Here is a 20,793-nt window from a genome sequence, read left to right on the forward strand (position 1 = left end):
CCCAATAAGTTGTCTGAGGCAGGATTTAAACTAAGGTCTTCCTGACCCCAAGTCCATAACTCTACTCTGTACATGTGTAATTCATTTTTTAACTAAGTGTGGAATTTGATGTCAGATATCTGTGATTAATATAATTTATTAATTAAAATGTTGAACAGCACAAGACCAGGAACAAATCCTTAAGGCATTCTATTAAGTACATCTCTCTAGAGTGAGATCAGTTAATTCTTGCCTACTCTTTGGGTCTGGTCATTAAACCAGTTATGAATCTATTTGTACCATTGTATAGCATATGTCTTACCATCCTGTTTATAAGGACATAACAAGATTCTGTCCAATGCTTTGCTAAATTCTAAATATGCAAAATCTATAGCATAGTCTGTTCTCTGATCTGGTTAATTAGTAATCCTATCAAAAAAAGAAGTAAAATTAGTTATTCCAAGATGTGTTTTTGTTCAACTCATGCTAACTCTTGGTGACCATTTCTTCCCTTTCTAAATGCCCAGAAACATACTCACAATATATGATCTCATTCATTCAAGAGCTAAGATAGGCAAGATAACCCATTCCTGTCTGCTTTTCTCTCTGAATCTTGTCCTTGTTCTCACAGATATTCCCAACAGGAATCCCACCTAATATACTAGAGGCCATCATCACTTTCTACTGACATTGTAAAGGTACCACTTTGGCTGACCTGTCATCCCTCATTCTTGCCCATTTTCTTTTCCTATCACAAAATGATGTATTAACATCTTTTCTTCAAAGTTCTTCAGTTATATGACTTTTCATATCTGCCATGCACCTCTATATTGCCTTCCATTTAATATTTATTTTTAGTTCTCTGCAGACAGTTGTACTCCATGCCTTGCAACCTTGGAGAAACACTTAGTATAATGTTAGCATTGACAAGATAGGCCTTCAATTTCAGTTAAAGAGCCTTGCAACTTCCTGAAAACAATGCAGACCTCTCTTATTCAATTCAATCTATATCTGTGTCCATCTGCACTCTGTCGAACAATTTCTAAAGGGTATAGATTCAAATACATGTTGAAGTCTTAGCAACATACAATGGATCATCCACTTGTTATTTCTTGTGTGAATGAAAAGGTCAAACTCCTTTGAATGATTTAAGATATCTTCAGGGAGGTTCAGCAGTGTTTGGGAACTTGAAGCAAGCAACGTTATGTCTTCCAAAAAAAGAAGAATATGGAAGACCTCACCATTCATAAGGAGTCCCGTCTTGACCTGCACTCTGCACTGTATCTCTTCCAATGCAGGGATGTATATGCCTGCTTTCTATCAAAATGCAGTTGAACAAGGTTATTTCTATTGCTAAATTTTCCAAAGAATCTTGAATGCTTTTTCCCTTTTAATGATTTAGGTTTGGGATATGCATTGATAAAGTCAACCTCAGGGGCATATGAGAACTTTTCCCTTATCCCTTCTTGTCCCTGCTTAAAAAAAAATCAGAACAACATTTAAATAGCTCTAATCCTGGGTCATTTCTTCCTTCTCCACGAGTTTTCGTTTTTCTTTCTTTCTTTTTTTTTTGGAGGGGAGAATACAGGGCAATTGGGGTTAAGTGACTTGCCCAAGCTTACACAGCTAGTAAGTGTTATGTTTCTGAGGCTGAATTTGAACTCAGGTCCTCCTGACTCCAGGGTTGGTGTTCCATTCACTGCACCACCTAGCTGCCCCCACCATGATTTTTCAAAGATATCTGACTGTAGTTTAACAATTAAATATACCAATTCTTTCAGTGCTCTGGAACGTAATTTATCTTGGTCTAATAACAAATTATTTAAGATCAGCTAAGTAGGCTCTTACCATCTCTTAACAAGTTTTAGAGTGTTGGTTTCCATTTCTAGTTGAAGATGTTCTTTCCCTATAAGTCCCCCTTTTCCCAAAATGGTTGCTCCAAACATTTTTCCTTTCTCTTTAGTCTCCAGACCAACTTTTGTCTCCCTCTCAGGAGAATCTCTCTGTTCTGAGTTACAGAGAGCATTTGGTCTTAAGTGAGCTTTCTCAGTTTCTCTATAACCTTAATTTTTTTATTATTCCTTTTTTCCTACACTCCTGATTCTTCATTTCTAAAACTAACTCTTCCTACAATCCTCTGAATGTCATCCACTCCAACATACTCTATATATGTATTAATCATCCTCTTCCTTGCATGCATCTTCAATCTTTCTTTCTTTATCCACAGGATCATAGGATCATAAATGTAGAGTAAGAAGGGACCTCTAATCTAACTTCCTCATTTTGCAGATAAGGGAAATTTAGATCCAAGGTGGTCAATTGACCTAAGGTCACAAAGATAAAAGGCATCAAAAGTGTGATTTGAACAGATATTCATGACTCAAAAGACAATCTTTTTTCCATTTGTACCTTACTTCTGCCTTCTCCAATGTCACCAAATTTCTCTAAAGAGAAATTCACCACTTTCACTTACTCAGAATCATCTTATTCCTTAATCCCTTACATTTTCCACCCCCATCACTCCATTGAAATTATTTTCCTGAAGATACTTAGTAATCTAATCACAAAAAGTATTTGGCATTCATTATTCATTATACAATCTATCTCCAAACTTTCTCCTCCAGTGACTTCTACAACATTGAATTCTCCTGTTTTTTCTTTTGTTTCTCTGACCATTTTTTGTCTCCTTTGTTAATTCCTTTTCTTTTCCCTGTTTCCTAAATATATAATATACACTCCTTAACCCTCTGTTCTGAAACTTTTTTTTTTTTTCTCATTGGTCTCCATTCATTCACTCCCTTGACTTCAAATATTGCCTCTACAAAGACAACTGAAAATCTATACCTCCAGCCCTGATCATTCTTATAATCTTCAGTCCTTCCCATTAAAATGCCAAGTTGACACCTCTACCTGAATGTTTCTTTGGCACCTCAAGTAAAATATATGCATTTAAATTCTTTATTTATTCCCCCAAACCCTGCTCTTCCACTAAATTTTTCTATTACTATTGACAGCATAGCTATAACATACCACCTAATTTTGAAAATTTGTGTCATCCTTGACTTCTCCCCCCCCCTCTCCTTCCTCTCTTTTCCTTCCTCTCTCTTCTTTCTTTCTCTCTCTCCCTTTTCCTCCCTCCATCTTTCCCTTCCCCACCCAAGTCTTCATGATTCTACCTTCATATTAGCTCTATTACCTGTTGCCGCCTTCTTTTCTTCCATACTTCCATTACCCTGTCTGAGATCCCCATTACCTGCACTACTGCCATGAGCACCAAACATGGTTGTCCTACCTCTAGATTCTCCCCCATTCCCATCACACACATTGCTGCTAAATTAGTCTTCTTAAAGTGTAGCTCATGCGATCATGATTTAGACCTGAATTGGACCTAAGAGTTCACCTAGTTAAGAAAAAAACCCAACTCATTTTACAAATGAAGAAATTGAGGCTGAAGAGAATAAATGATGGTATTAAATGACAATATTAAGTGATAGTATTTTTTTTTAATGCAGGAAGCAACAAAGGCAAAACTTGAACTCTGTTCCTCTGATGGCCAAGCACACATTCTTTCCTTAGAACCATGGTTGTCTCCAGATTAAAAGTCTTTGTTGTATTACCATAGGCTAACAAAAAAAAAAAAAACTACTATCTCAGCATTGTATTAAAGGCAATCTATTACCTAGTTCAAAGCTTCCTTTTGTGACAACAAACTATGCTACTCACTATTTCCTGAACATGCCTTTGCTTGCATTTCCTTTCAATTGGAATGCACTTTGCCTACATCTCTGCCCATCAAAATGATATCTATTCTTCAAGGCTGAACTAAAGTACCACTTCTGACATGAAACCTCTGCTGACCTTTCTCTCCTCAGGCAGAAGTAATTTCATCCCTTTTCTGTAACATTTTCTTTTTATCTTCTCTTACAATACATTACATTTATCTTTTATTATAGTTACATTTGTTCATGTTTTACTATCCATATGTAGTATTAAATTCTTTAAGGAGACTGAGTCTTACAAATTTTTGTATGCTCCTACCAAGCTGCCTAGCATAAAGTAGCTGATCAATAGCAGTTGCTTGTGTAAGTGAATGAATAATGCTTATTCATATAAAATACATTAATACTTGTTAAGTAACTTTATAAAAGTATATAAGATTTGCATTACCAGAATCATGATCATCATTTCTTCCATTTCCCACAGGATCTACATAGGAAAGAAACAAAGTACTGATTTTTTTTCTTTCCTCAGGTCAAAACTGAAGACACATTTTGCAGTTTCTTTCTACCAGATAAACATTTAAAAATGTGAAATCTCTTCAACATGAGAACTAGAATCCACTGGAAAAAAAGAAACGTAGATGGTGGGTGCAAAGAGAGTAGTAGATGACAGGAAGGATGTCAAGTCAAGTGAACCAAGTCTGATATCATGATTTTTACAACCTGAATAATCTGCTATCCATATGTTTCCTGAAAGTCCAAGAAAAGACACTATATATCCATGATCTTCACATTAGTACATAGTATATAAAGATTCACCTTTTGGCAGAAATAAATTTAGAAACAGAGAATAGAGAAGAAAGGAGCTTGGCACTGTTTCTTGAAAATATACACGTACCTTCATAGCCAACTGGAGAGAGAAGTCTGTTAGCCTTTCTCAAACACCACATGTGAAATAGTCACACATAATAACACTTTCCGATTACATGTTCCTTCCACTTTCTGGGACATGGTACCACATAGTTAAGCCAGCAACAGCTGGAGAAATTGTAAGTGGGACAGACTATATGCAACAATCATCTGCTTATAGACTCCGGTGGTTAACAGCTTTATGCATCGATGATCTGTTGAATGTGAAGAATATAAATCTTTATCTTTAGAAGAAGAGATTTGAGCTGAGTTAGCCTGTATTATTTTGCCTTCTATTCTATGAGCCTATCATTAAATACTGGATTCTTTAAAACTAAAGGTTCTATTCAATGTTCCAGGGTGAGGAAGGCAAGGATCCAATACTATTTTTGACGGTTTTAATTTTCTTCCCCAACTTTTCAGCCTGAGAAAGCCACTCTAGTCTTTACCCCCTTCTCTTTTCTTCTTCTCTTATTTTTGACTTCACAATAGGCATGAGTCCTGAAGAGATAGATACCCAAGGAAACATGAAACTCCCATAGCACTCTCTTTTTCCATTTCAAAAACTCATTTCAGTTTTATAACCTTCCAATATGTCACTACAAATGAGTTTCTTGAGGTCCCTTCCTTAAAAATACATAAACAACTGTAGTTACAATCCATTAATAATTTCATTACAACTACTAATATTTATATCCTTCTACTGCAAATATATAAAGAGGAGGCATGTATAGTGAAAATGCTAGAATATTTGATGCCCAAACACAAAACTGTTCTTTATTTAAAACAAGCCACCCACACAATAATGTCCAGAGCTCAAGAACTATTCCTATAAAGTGTGTTATCTTTCATGGAGTTTAAAGCTAGTGTTGTTCTGCCTAACCTTAAAACTTCTTATATATAATCTAAATAGAATAGAACAGGGCTTCCAAATTACAGGATGAATTATACCAAAACATTTTATTAATTACTTAGTGTATATATTGATAGCATATTGTTATTTCACGACAAATTATATTAAACACCTTCTTTCATTAAATCCTCCTCCAGTGAAACCAAAATGCTACTTCGTCAATATAAGGATAAAATTATTGATGTATGCCAAATAAGGATAGAGACTCAAGACTTTAAGTCTGAATACAGAGGTCAACTTGAACCAATGGATAAAGGTAATAAGTACAGATATAACATTATCCTTCCTGCTACACACAACAAGAATTAATCTATGGAGGTGGATGTTTAGAGAATTACTGACATCTTCAAATAAGAGATCATTGGGAAAATATTAATTTTAATGTAAATTTTTTAGAACTGCAAAAGGACTACAGAAGGCTTTTCTTAGACTATTTCTTTATATGTAAAATGGAGATAATGAGAGCACCTACTTCACAGGGTTGTTATAAGGGTCAAATGAGATAACCTTAAACACTATATAAGTATTAACTATCATCATCTTCATCAATAACCAAAAGTTACATCTCCCTAAGGAGCAATAGATAATTAGTTAACAAGTTAATGAGTGATTAATGATTCTTCATCAAAAAGAAGGAAGAAAATTGATAGACATTTTCAGAGCATCGCAGAGATTCTTGATCTCAGTTAAATACTTACAGAAATACTTTCAGAAGAAACAGATATCATTTCACCAAACCCTAATAAACTCGACAATGGGTACAAACCATTAAATTTACTAAATGATCCAAAAATTATTTTTCTCTGAATGGAACCTATGAAATAGCTATAATCCAAAACTATCAAATCCAAATCACAGTCAACATCAACATGAAACCATCCAACATTATGTCAACAAAAGAGTAAAAGAATAAGTGACTGAGAGAAATGGAGGAATTTACAATGACACTTCAATATCAAGTGATGACCCCAAGAAATTATGAAAGTTATCCTTAAGCACTTTAGGTTCATCAATCCTTGCAGATTATGCAAGAAAACATAATTTGTACAACACATCCCTACAAGTTTACAAAAAAAAATTAGCACCTCCCAAATGCCTAGAAAGATATGACTTGAGGATTAAAAGAATCTTGTTGTCATTCATAAACTAGGAGATGATAATTCCCCATAGTACAATTATTTCCCTCAATCATTTTTTTTTTAGAAATCAATAAATAAACTATACCAGAACTGGAACATTATCATAGACCAAGCTGTTATCTATAGTCACCTGGTCATAACATTGATTCATAAATATTTAAGAACATTTTAAACAAATATTACCATGACAATTCATCACAATCCTCAACCTATGTGTAACAACAACAGAAAAATTAAAATGTAGTAGAAAAAAATGAAAATTGTGTGGGAATACAATGAGGTATATTTTATTCCCTTCATTCTATCTGCTTCTACAATTGTCTCAAAGATTCTATCAGTGAGCCTAGAAAAGATGATTTTATATCTCAGAGAATTTATTCAATTTTTTATAAAACATTTATTTTATCCACTTGTGAAGTAATCCTTAGAACATAATTATATAAAGTAATGTGACAATAAAATTCTGGACATTGCTTTTCTACAAACTCCATCAAAATATGAAAGGAACCAGAGTATATCGATGATGATGATGATGATGATGATGGTGGTGGTGGTGGTGATATGTGCCTTATGTGAACATTTAGCTAGTAAATGTTGAAGCCAAGGTTATAACCAGCCTTTTGGAAACCTAGCCCAGTTTTTGTTCCACTGTTCAACATCGCCTCTAGCTGTCAACTCATCCAACACTCAATTTACTGTTCTTCACATTTCCCAATGTGGACATGAAGATGATGCAAAAATAAAAAATTGTATTTCTGAGTTGAATTCCCCTAGTCTGTACATCAAGGATTCTGATCAAAGCAAGCAAGGGAAACTCTTTTTATTTTCCTTCACACCTCATTTTCATAACACAAGCCTCTTCATTTGTGGGAGGTTAGCTAAACTTTGTTTCTGTTTATTTTCCATATCCCAACAATATAACATACATTTATTAAGTGTTTGCAAGTTTCTGAAAAATTTTTTTCATTTTTATTTTAAAATGTACTCTCCAAAATTATCCATTTAATATATAGCTTTATCTATAAAACTGGTTCTTTTCAAATAAATACAGCATTCTTGCCACTTGTCCCTGTAGCTTTTACTGTACCTAAGGAGGGCTATGGGACTTCAGAATACAAAACCTATCTATATGACAGAAATGAATCCTTAACAATAAGAGCAGAAATATTAATAGACATTTCAGTTCACAATGTTTTCATTCTTCCTCTTTCTTTACCCTGTTCATGTTACTCCCAGAATTCTGGGGTTATTCTCTTTCTTTCTTCAATTCTTAGTTACCAATAAACCTGGACACATGACAATAAGTTTATCAATAAGGATTATTAAGTATCAATTATGAAACAGTTCTATTGCCATTCATATTTTAATACTTTGAATATTGGCATAATTAATATTCTTATTTTTAAAATGTGAACTCAGCAATGAGAATATTCCCTCCATCCATGCCAATCCAGCCTTTGTAATTCTTGGCCATCTCCTCTGATGATTGTTCCATAGGGGATCCATTCAAAGTACTAAGTGATAAGAATTGGGTGAAATATACTTTTATTTAGATTTCTTGATATTGAATAGATATTAGTAGAGTGCATGAACTCACCCAATCAGTTGACTTCTGCTTTCCCTACATGTATTCCATTTCTCTCATTAAATACTTTTCTGATCATATACTTTATGTTATTATTCTTCAGAATTCTTAATTGAAATTTTAAGGTATTTAACAGATGTTTGAACACTAGGAAATAAAACTATATTATAAATTATATTTATTATGTGAGCCAATTTTAAAAAGTATCAAAGTCATGACTCATTTTCCTTAAGATTATCTATTTTTTCATAAATCTGAGATTCAAATACTACAACATAAAGACCTATATTTTAGCAACAGTATGGAAAGTAACTTTAAAAATTTCTATATTTTTTTCTTTGAAAATACATAGGATTAATTTTGGCAGGAGCAGCATTACTGCTGGCACAACTGCCATTTACCAGTAGCAGTTCATACCCAAGGAAAAAGGTACATTGTAAAGATTCTATTTCTCTTATATATTTCAGGGGAAAATATGGAATGTCTGGTTAATGTTTAGATCACCTCTTAGGGTCTCCTGAGTAGGGATTTTTGTTAGTATTGAAGAATAGTAACCATACAGCTAATATTATTGGAGTATATTAAAATAAGGGGGAAAAAACAGAGAGAGGGACACACACACTGAGAAAACAGAGAGAAAAGAGGGAAAGGAAGGAAAGAAAAAAGAAAGGAAGGAAGGGAGGGCGAGAAGGAGGGATGAGGGAAGGGGAGGGGGGAGGGAAAGAGACAGGGGAGAGAGGGAGGGAGAAAAGGAGGGAGGAAGGGAAGGAGAGAGGAGGGAAGGAAGGAAATGTAATGAAAAACATTGCTGAATGTGAATGTGAACTGCATGAACTAGCACCTAACTAAAAGCATTCTACTAAATAAAGTAAAAGTAGAATAATTTTTTAAAAAAGGTTTCCGGCTATAATTAGTTATTAAATGCTGGGAATAAAAGTTTAGTAGTGTCATTTTTCCACTAACTTCATCCTCTGAAGTCTCATAATGACATGGAAATGATCCTGGGTTCTCCATGGAGTTCAAGCTCCAGTTATTTCTACCAAACTGGAAAGTATTAGATTATATGCCCTGTGACAATCTGTGTCCAACCACCAGAGTTTGCCACCAAAGATTATTGTTTTTTGGTGGGGTCAGGGGGTTGGGCGGAGGAATTCAATCATTTAAGTCATTAAGTCATGGCTGTGGCATTGAGAGGCTGTGATCTGTGTCACTGGAAATAGTATTCACACTGATGCAATGCTGCATCTCTGAACTGAAGTAGTATCATAACTATGGAAATGTATTCTCAAATTATATCTTGATAGATTTAGCATTGATAGAACCTAATTTAAGAAGCAGCATGGGATAATAAATAAAAAGCCAGCATTAGAATCAGAAAACCTTGTGCTCAATTTCTGCCTCTTACCCAGAAATAACTTAACCTATAAGTGCTCAAGGCAGTTCTCTAAAACTGCAGGCCACAGTGTCGCTCATCTGCATTGGTGGAAAGAATTTCCATACTGATAGATCCCTATATTTATAAAATCAAATAATTAAAAGTCAGAGGTATGTCTGTTGTTAGAATACCATCTTTAATGGAAAAAGAATCACAGGTACCACTTTCAAGGTCTAATCAGAACCAATATATGTAGATACAGCAAGAGCACAGAAGTTTTGACAATTTAAATATCCAAAGAGAAGGACTGGGTGATTAGTAGTAGTAGCAGAAATAGTAGTAGTGGTAGTAGTAGTAGTAGTACTAGTACTAGTACTAGTAGTAGTAGTAATAGTAGATCACTAATGGAAGAAATAAATGTCAAATGTTCTTTAGTTAACACCACTACTGCATCTCTGCCAGGTAATCTTGCATTAAATTTCTAATAAAATGTTTTTCTTAAAATGGTTTAGCCTCTTTCTAATTTAGATATTCACCATCTAGCAGCTGTTCAAACAGTTTCTTTGTTCAGGGAGATTTCAATGACCAAGTGATTAACAAAAGATACTTACATATGTATAAATATTCCTCAAATAACAAAATAAAGCTGCTCCTTTCTGGTTGTTACTACAAACTTGTCAAACTCTGCGACTCGTGGATAGGAGATATTTCATTTAGACACTTCCCCATGCACATAGCCATTGATATTATCATACACAATTATTGTATTAACAGTTATTCAGTGATTGTCCCTTTACTCTCAGCTATTGTTGTCCCGATGTCTTTCTTTGTGGCATATTTAAGTTTTAACTTGTGAATTATATTTATTTTATATTTCTACAAAGTAATAAAAAAAAGTGTATGAAAGAAATTAGATGCCTGGTGGGACACTACCTCTGCATGGACCACCTTTCATGTGCCAGTATTCCATTCCTCCAGCTGTTACTGATGAGTTCAGTCATTGAATCCCAAAATTCTTCTTTTATACTAATTATCTTGGATTTCTAGACACATGGACATATTTTCACAATCACGTTATATCTTCATGAATCACTTCCAAAATTAAAATTGAATAGGGAGATTAGTCAGGCTAAAGTAAGTCTGCCTTTGTCTTTTTCCCCTTATTACTATCATCTACTCCTTCATATATCTGAGTAGTCTTCACTAAACAGAAATACATAAAGTAATAATAAAGGAAATACACTGTCCCACCATCAAAGTCTTAATTCTTCAATTTCCCTCAGCCCTCCATATTTGCAATTAGTTGTCAAGTGTTGTCTTCAAAGCATTTCTTGTATTCATTCTGGATGATGCTGGAGGAGAGTGTAAGATTGATGACTTTGTCATTCAACTCCAATTCACTTGAAAGCCAAGACATCACCCTCTTCAAGAGCAAAGGGTAACAAACATTTTGTAAATAGTAGTAGACACTTTCTGGGGGTTCAACCTGCCAGTTTGAGTTGGGGAAGGCTACTATTTCTTCTCTTCTCTCCTGGCCACAAGTTGTCCCTCTCTACCTTTGGGGCGCCATGCCCTTAAAGGTGGGTGCTCTGGAATGTAACTTAAGACACTTGTATTTTGTAAGGCATCTTGGGGTTTGGGGGCTAGATTGTTTTGTTTAGCATTTTTTCCCCAAAATCTGGGACAATTTACTCTTTTTCCTGCACTGCTTTCATTTATGATTTCTTTTTGAGACATAGCTCTGAAAAAAACAGGCTTTTAATAAGACTTTTGTGATTCAAATGAAGCTACTTGACTATGCCTTTAAACTCAAATAGCTTTTTCATTGTACAGCCAATAATAGGCTCAAGTCTCTTTCACCCACTGTTTGGGTGAAAGGGGAAGTGAAAAGGAGTGAGCACAAATAGAAATTGTTTTCTGTTCTGGGCAGAAACTCTGAAAAGTCTTCCCCATCCAGATACATACTTTCATAGGCTATCTTTTTTCTCAAATCTTACCTAGCCCTTAGTAATTGAATGGACATTACCTCAGACAAATTAAGACACAGGAAAGACTTTAATTTTAAAAAAGCCAAGGTCACCCACTGCATCCTGGGCCACTGATAGTCATCTTGACTTTTGTCTAGCCACTGGACTCCTATGATTCTGGAGGTGAGAGAGAGGTTTATAACTTTGTGCAGTTCTACCTAAATTTTTTTGCCTAGTTTTTCTGCAAGTCAATATATCACCCTCGTGATGTCACAACTTCTTCAGTAACAAAGGACAAAACAACAAGCAACATTCTACATCTATCCTTTCTTACTACTGACAATACAATTCTGCCTCACACCTTAATCTCCCTAACCTACACTATCACAACAGCTTCTTAAATGGTCTCTAACTCAAGACTACTGTTTCCCCAACATGTCCAAATAACTGCTAAATTGATGTTCTTATAGCATAGGTAAATGGGGTATTCAGGGAAGATCTCTGCTGTGAGGACTGGCCAAGACCTTTTCAGGACTGGTCATCCACCTTTGGTGTTCAGCTTTCACCCAAGTCTATATGTGGCTCCAAGAAGCTGTAGCATTGCAGCAACCACGCCCCAATAAATCTATCTCAACAGAGAAGCTAAACCTAGTTGAGGGTAGCTGACAGACCTCAAACCCATTGGTGAGGTAGGAGAATGTCTACCCCAGGCATATGAAGGCTTCCCCCAGCAGAATGGACAAATGAGAAAAATTTGTTATAATGTCCATGAAGGTGGTTAAAGCAAGCGCTGTGGAGCACTTAGAACTTGATCAGTCATTGAAGAAGTCAGTCACCCACTGCATCCTAGGCCACTGGACTTCAATGACTCTAGAAGAGACAATGAAGTCTATGACTATGTGCAACACTTTCTCACTTAAATCCAATTCATGTGCAAGTCAAAACTGTGATATCATTGGTTTTCTTTTGAAAATGTAATAATTACAGCATAAATAGATATCTCACTCCCCACCTCAAGAAGTTTCAGCAAATAAAATGCAAACTCCTTGATTTAACATTTAAAGATCTGTAAAACCTATCTTTAACATGCATTCTTAAATGGACATGTTATCCCCCTCATGATTTTGGATTCTGGCCAAATTCGCCTGGAATATGTTGTTCTCTCTGCACAAAAACCCACCAGGCATATTAAGATGTCTTTCCCTCTTGTCTGGAATATCCTTCTTCTCCACTTCTTGCTGTTACTCTCCATAGTTCCTTTGAAGGCTGAATTCAAATGCCATGTCCATCAACAGGCTTTCCTCAGTATCCTAGATATTAGCATGTCTTCCCACATTCTCCATACCCCAGCCATACACCCAAAATTTCTGAGTTGCTTTGTGTATATCTTGCACTTACTCATCTACAAACATATTGTCTTCTTCCAGTAGATTTTGAGTCCTTTGAATTCAAGGATTATTTCACTCCTATAGTTTTACTCTCAGTATCTAACCCAATGCCTGTAACGTAGTGGATACAATAAAAATTTGTTGCATGATTACTGGATTAGGTTGAAAGAATGATCAATCCCCCTTGAACTTTTCCTAAGCAATCCTGGTACTTATTCTAAATGGAATTTTCCAAAGACCTTGGGCAAAGGAAAAGCCCCATTAGCAATACCAGTCTATATGATCTTGAATATGACTACCACCCAAGAAGTTAAAGCAACTATGGAGTTGCATAGCCCCATGGAATCTATAGTTTCTGACCAAGAAGTTATAGTGGCAATTCTTGAGACAAAAGAGTGCTCCTAACATTCATGCTATGATATAGTAGATTTCCATCCCACTTTTTGAGTTGGAAGATATCTGGGCAAACAAAAGCTATCAATAGTATAATATAATGGAATGCAGATTCTACATTTTCCTAGTGTAATCTACTGTGCCCTCTGTGATTTCAACACCTGTCACCCCCCAAATAAACACTCACCCCACCCTCAAGACCTCTATATGGCTGTAATTACTGACAATCCCTACTTCCAACCTTTGCAGACTTTTGAGAATGTCACACATTTAAAATTACCCTCCTAGGAAAGTTTATCATCTTTACACTGTCCACCTGCAACATTTTGAATTTTTATATTATTCTCAAGGAAAAATTTATTCCTCCTAAATTACAAAGGAATAAAGTAGTCACTAGGATGGGGGTTTGGAGAAAGAGGGGAAAAAGACACTTAAGCATATAATAAAAGCTATCTTCTTTTTTGTAGGAAAAAATGATTTCTAGCTGTTCTGAAAATAATATCATTGTATTATCATAAAGACAAAGTGAGGAAGTAAATAATACCTTAAAACATGGGCAAGCAAATTGTAGCACATGAGTCAAATCTGCCTTTACCTCCTATTTTGGTAAGGACTTGGAACTAAGAAAGGTCATATTTGGCCCTTGGGCCAACCTTACAGAGAAAATCACTGTTTTGTTTTAGTTAAAATTAAATCAAATTTTCATCAAAGAAATATAGAAACATAAAACAAAATGAACTAGTTGTGTGTTGAGAGGAAGAGATAAAGGACCATGTGCTTCTCTGGTATCCTCATGATGACAAGATTATTTGAAGAGGATCCACATTCAGTGGACATCCTATCACAAATTGAGGAGAATGTAGACAAGAGGCACACAAATTGGCCAGCCATGGATATATCATTGGAGAGAATACACCTATTGATTAGATCACAGATCCATGTAATTATTTGAGTAAACCAGTCCATGGATGAATTCATTGGCAAAAAAAATTAATTCACATGAATTGGGGTTCAAATGTAAATATTTTGACCTTGCTAACATATTTTTAAATTCAGTTTATAGCTTAAATATATAAATTGAATGACATGTCCAATCTTCACATTATCTTGGTGTTTATGTCAAGTTGGGGAAACCATCTGGAGTGTTAAAAAATAATAAGAAAGAGACTGACTATAGTCATATATATATATATATATATACATATATATATATACGTATGTGTGTACATATGTGCACACACACATATAAATAGTCATAAGACTTTTTTATGGAACCATCCTTCAATTGGAAAATGAAACAAACAGTGCTAGTAAATAAGTGTTGTACAAAGCCAAATTTATCCTTTGTTAATAATCACACACCTACAACTATATAGACCAGAACATGATGAAAATTTTAGCTTACTTGTCCTTTTCTAGTTCTAATTCTTACTGGAATCATATTAGGAATAAACACTAGACTTATTTCATAGGGATACCCCCAAGGACTTCCTGGATCTGTGGATTGTGCTTTATCTGATTTATGCCACATCACCTGAAATGATTAAACTCACAAATGTCATCACAAAGTCGACAAAATTTATGCATTATCAATGTTGTTTTTAGCTTTGATATATTTTGTCCATTTCTGTCTCATATTTATGGATTTAAAATGAACAGTAAAACTAAACTTGGGTTCATTCAAATTAAACTATATTCATTATTTTTGAAACTTGTGAAAAACTTTGAAACTGTTAAAAATTCATTTTCCAGGACAAGGGGAATAGTGCCTAATTTATGAGTTCTATGAAAAAGATGTGGTTAGGACCTTGATTATATGTCTCATCTCAAAAAAGTCACCTACTTAAACCTGGAATGCCCTAACTAGATCATGGGGCATTATTGCAATTACATTAAAAATTCAGGGGAAAAGCAGTTATGAGGTAAAAATGCAAGAATAGTAATTATTTGGTCTATGTGAGGGCAAAGTCAGCGAGGCAGAGTCCTAGAATGAAATCTGATTAACAGAGGTTATAAATGAAATAAGGAAACATTTTCTGTAAGTGCCTAGGAATCACCAGAATGTCAACACAGTGGAGAAGTCCACTACTTAGCAGGAAAAGGGAAAATAACAGACTACAAGAAGGCAAAAACATTTAATTGCTGCTTGGCTTTAGTCTTTGCCGAAGACTAATAATTGTAAAAGGTTGCTTAATGCAATAATAGCTAACAGAGATGAAAAGATCGAAAGGCAAAGTCAGAAAGTTACAGATCGAGGTGAATAAACTTCATTGTATGTTGCAAGAAGTCATACTTGATAAAATGCTGCAGTCTGCTGTTAAGATTGGAATAAATGTAGATTAGATGAAGAGCAAATTCAATTAAATTCAACTAATATTTCCAAAGTGCTTACTATACTCAAGGAACTGTGCTAAGTGCTGAGTTCCAGACATGAAACACATATTTGGTTTTTACCCTTGAAGATCTTAGAATAGAATAGATGGGAAGAAAAAATGTTGATCTGTATCTGAGATTTGATTGGTGTGAGAAACTCCCAGGTAGGAAAATCTCTTTACCAGTGAAGTTCTGCACCATCTCTGCAAGTCTTAGAGAGTTGCCTGATATATGAAAAGTGAAGTGACTTGCCAGAAAGAGGAATCAAACCCTTACATTTTTGAGGAGGGGGGGTAAGGTCTAGACCTGTGACTTTGTCAATGTGGAAAATACCAGGTGTGGAGATTCCCTCCACCAATTCAGATGAGTTTTTTTAATATAATTTATGGTATTAGGGAGTTGTCTAGGGCACTTAGAATTTATAATATCTCATAATAATATAATGCAATAAAATGTGGAAGGAATTCAAACTGGAATGCTAAATTAAAAAAAAAACTTATCGCATGGTTCATTAGGCAAGGATACAGGGAGGAAGCAAGCAACTAAATGATACTTGAAGGAAAGCACTTTGTTTTGTTGTTCATTCATGCATTCATGTCTGACTCAGTGTGACCCCATCTATCATCTCACACCAGATCCTTTTATCCTCTACTGTCTCTGAAAGTCTGACCAAGCTCATATTCATTGCATCTATGACACTATCTATCCATCTGCCATCTTCTTTTCCTTTTGCTTTCAATCTTTCCCAACATCAGGGTCTTTTCCATTGAGTCCAGCCTTCTCATTATGTGGCCAAAGTATTTAAGTTTCAGCTTCAGTATTTGACCTTCCACTGAATAGTGTGAATTAAATTCTTTAAATATTGACTATTTTGATCTTTCTGTTGTCCAAGGGAATGTCAAAAGTCTTCTCCAGAATGACAATTCAAACATGTCAATTGTGCAGTGCTCAGCTTTCCTTATAGTCCAACTTTCAGAGCCATATATTGCCACTAGAAAAAAAACCATATCATTTATTTTACAGGCCTTTGTCAACAAGGTGATGTCTCTGCTTTTTACAAGGCTATCCAGATTTGCTATACTTTTCCTTTCAGTGAGTAAACATCTTTTAATTTCATACCTGCAGTTTGTCATCTGCAGTAATCTTTGAGCCCAGGAATATAAAATCAGACACAGCTTTCTTTTCTTCTCCCTTTATTTGATGGGAAGTGATGGGACCAGTTGCCAAGATCTTAGTTGTTTCTTTTTTGAAAACTTCAAGTTTTTTTTGAAATTTCAAGCCAGCTTTTATACTATCCTCTTTCACCCTAACCAAGAGGCTTCTTAATTCTTCTTCACTTTCTGCTGTAAGAGTGATATTGTCTGAATGTTTGAGGTTGTTGATATTTCTTCCAACAACTTTAATTCCAGCTTTTGATTTGTCCAGCTGACCATTTCACATAATCTCCTCTGCATACTCCTATTCTTATCTTAAACCAATCATTTGTTCTATGTTTGGTTTAACTATTGTTTCTTGGTCCAAATACAGGTTCCTCAGGAGATAAGTAAGATGATCTGGTACTCTCATTTCTTTGAGGACTTGACACATTTTACTGTTATTCACACAGTCAAAGGTTTTGGTGTAGTAGATAAAGTAGAAGTTTTTTGTTTTTGCTTTTCTGGCACTCCCCTGCTTTCTCCATAATCCTGAGAATGTTGGCAATTTGGTCTCTAATTCTTGTGCCTCTTCAAAAGCCAGCCTGCTTGATGGACTTCAGAAAAACCTGGAAAGGCTTATATGAACTGATGGTGAGTGAGGGGAGCAGAATCAGGAGAACATTATACACAGTTACAGCCACATTGTGTGATGACTAACTTTAATAGACCTGGCTCTTCTCAACAATGCAAGGTTCTAAGACAACTCCAAAAGGCTCACGATGGAAAATGCTATCCAAATCCAGAGAAAGAATTACAGTGTCTGAATGCAGATTGAAGTGTACTAGTTGCTCTTTCTCTCTTTTTTTCTTTTGTTTTGTTTGTTCTTTCTCATGGTTCATTGCATCTGTTATAATTCTTCTTTGCAACATAACTAATGTGAAAATATGTTTAATGGGAATGTATATGTAGAATCGATATCAGATTGCATGCCATCTTGGGAAGGGGGGAAAGGAAGGAGAGGGAGAAAATTTGGGACCCAAAAGCTTGTGGAATTAAATGTTGTCAACTAAAAACACATATTTTAAAAAACAGCCTGCTCTTCTGGTGATTCTCAGTTCACATATTGCTAAAGCCTAGCTTTTGGAATCTTAAGTGTAACCTTGTTGATATGTGAAATGAGTGTAAATGTTTCATAATTTGAACATTCCTTGGCATTGCCCTTCTCTGGGATCAGGACATAAACTAATCTTTTATCATGTGGCCACTGCTGAGTTTTCCAGATTTTGCTGGTGTATTAGGATTTTAAATAGTTCAACTGGAGTCCATTACCACTAGCCTTATTGTTAGCAATGTGTCCTAAAACCAACTTAATTTTGTTGGCTTTTAATGTATACCTCTAAATCAATAAATATGCATCAGGATATTGGTGATGTTAAAATCATTTTTTGAATAATTCTTCCATATATTCTTGATACTTCTTAATCTATTCTTTTTCTGTTAAGTCCCTACCATTTTTGTCTTTTATAATTTTCATTTTTGCATGGAATACTTCCTTGACATTTTTAATTTTCTTGAAGATATCTCTTGATTCTATTTTCACATTCTTTATCTTCTTTTTTTTACTTTTCTTATTTAAAAAGCCTTTTTATATTACCTTGCTATTCTCTAGAATTCTGCATTCAATTGGGTATATATTTCCCTTTTTTCCTTTGCCTTTCATATTCTTCTTTCTTGAGCTATTTGTAAAGTCTCATCCGTCACATTTTGCTTTCTTGATGGGTTTTTTTTTATGTTTTTGTTGTGGTCAAATACAATATTTAAAACCTCTATCCATAGTTTTTTAGGCACTCTATCTACTAGATCTAATTCTTTAAGTCTATTCCTCACTTCCACTTCATATTCTTTTTTTTTTTGAGGGAGAAAGGCAAGGCAATTGGGGTTAAGTGACCTTCCCAAGGCCACACAGCTAGTAAGTATATCAAGTATCTGAGGTCACATTTGAACTCAGGTCCTCCTGATTTCAGGGCCAGTACTCGATTCACTGTACCACCTACCTGCCCCTCCTACTTCATATTCTTAAGAGACATTATTTAGGTGATACCATATGTTCAGATGGTTTTTCCTACTTTCTTCAATTTAAATCTGAATTTTGCAATAAGAAGAGCATGATGTTAGCCACAGTCAGCTTTGGGTCTTGTTTAAACTGACTGTATAGAGTTCCTTCACCTTTTTTGTGAAGTATATAATCAATTTGAATTCTTTATTGACCACCTGGCAATGTCAATGTATAAAGTCACCTTTTGGGATATTGAAAAAGAATGTTTGCTATGACCAATGAGTTGTCTTGACAAAATTCTCTTAGTCTCTTCCCTGCTACATTTTATATTCCAAGGCCAAACATGCCTCATTTCAGTTATCTTCTGATTTCCTATTTTATCATTTCAGTCCCCTTTGATGAATGAAACATCTTTTTTGTTGTTATTTCCAGATGTTTTAGGTCTTCATAGAACTGATCGATTTGATCTCTTCACCTTCAGTGGTTGGAGAATACATTTTTATTACTGTGATGCTGAGTGACTTTCCATGGATTCAAACAGATATCGTTCTGTCATTTTTGATATTACACCTCAGTACTGCTTTTGTTGCCCGTTTATTGACTATGAAGGCTCTTCCATTTCTTTTAAGGAATTTTTGCCCACAGTAGCATATGTAATGACACCCTGAATTAAATTTGCCCATTCCCATGCATTTGAGTTCACTGACACCCAAATGTCAATATTTAATCTTTCCATCTCCTGTTTGATTATATCTAGCTTACCTTAGTTCATAGATATTACATTCCAAGTTCCTATGCAATATCGATCTTTACAGCAACAGACTTTCATTTTGTCACCAGATATCTGCAGCTGAGTTTCCTTTCCATTTTGAACCAGTTAGTACTAGAGTTACTTGTAGTTGTCTTGTGCCCTTCCCAGTAGTACATTGGACACTTCCAATCTGAGGAGCTCATCTTCTGGTGCCATATCTTTTATCATTTTAGTAGGGTCCATGGGGTTTTCTTAGCAAAGAAATACTGAAATGAGTTTCCATTTCTTTTTCCAATGGATCAACTTTTTGTCAGGACTCTCCACTATAACGTGTCCATCTTGGGTAACCTTGCATAGCAAAGCTCGTAGTTTCATTCAGCTTTGCAAGCCCCTCCTCCATGACAAGGCAATGATCCAGGAGGAGAGCACTGTGCTAGGCACTGGGAATACCAAAATGAAACAAAAACTGTCCCTACCCTCAAGGTGCTTACATTTCTTATGATATTATTATAAACTTTCTTAACCATCCTCCCTGAATTCAACTCTACTCAAAATTGTAGTTACATAATGTTTTGAGACAGGAGAAATGGCAAAACTCTGACAGGCCATGTATATATATATATATATATATATATTTTGGCAAACAAATAGGAAAAGGGAGGAAAGAGGTATTTCTTCTGAGAATAGTGTTATGTTTTAAAAAATAAAATGTAAGTATTTTACAGATATAACTACAAAAAAAACTTCAGCAGTAGGGTAATATATCAGTTATAAGGAGAAAGAAAGAGTGTTAGCTTAAATGTTCAAGGATGCAGAGTAGTTTGTTGAGAACAGAGTGGGCATTTTAAAGGACATAGTAGAGACAAGAAGCTAAGCAAAAAGTTGGAAGGGTTCTGAAAGGTCATCTCATCTTGTCCATTCCTCCTTTGGTGGATAAAAAAAAACCCTGAGGCCCAGAGGGAAGAAAGAGGAAGGAATATGAGACTGACTTTCCCAAGGTCAGCAAGCACATAAAGCAGAATTTGAGTTCAAGGCCCCTGACTCTTATGCTGGTCCTTATTCCACTGTACCAGGATAGGTGTGATCATAATAGGGATGCTACGCCTATTA

This window comes from Petaurus breviceps, unplaced genomic scaffold, assembly GCF_028583685.1.
Source record: "Petaurus breviceps papuanus isolate PSGF00001 unplaced genomic scaffold, PetGlider_PUasm1.0 90977, whole genome shotgun sequence".
Taxonomy (NCBI): Eukaryota; Metazoa; Chordata; class Mammalia; order Diprotodontia; family Petauridae; genus Petaurus; species Petaurus breviceps.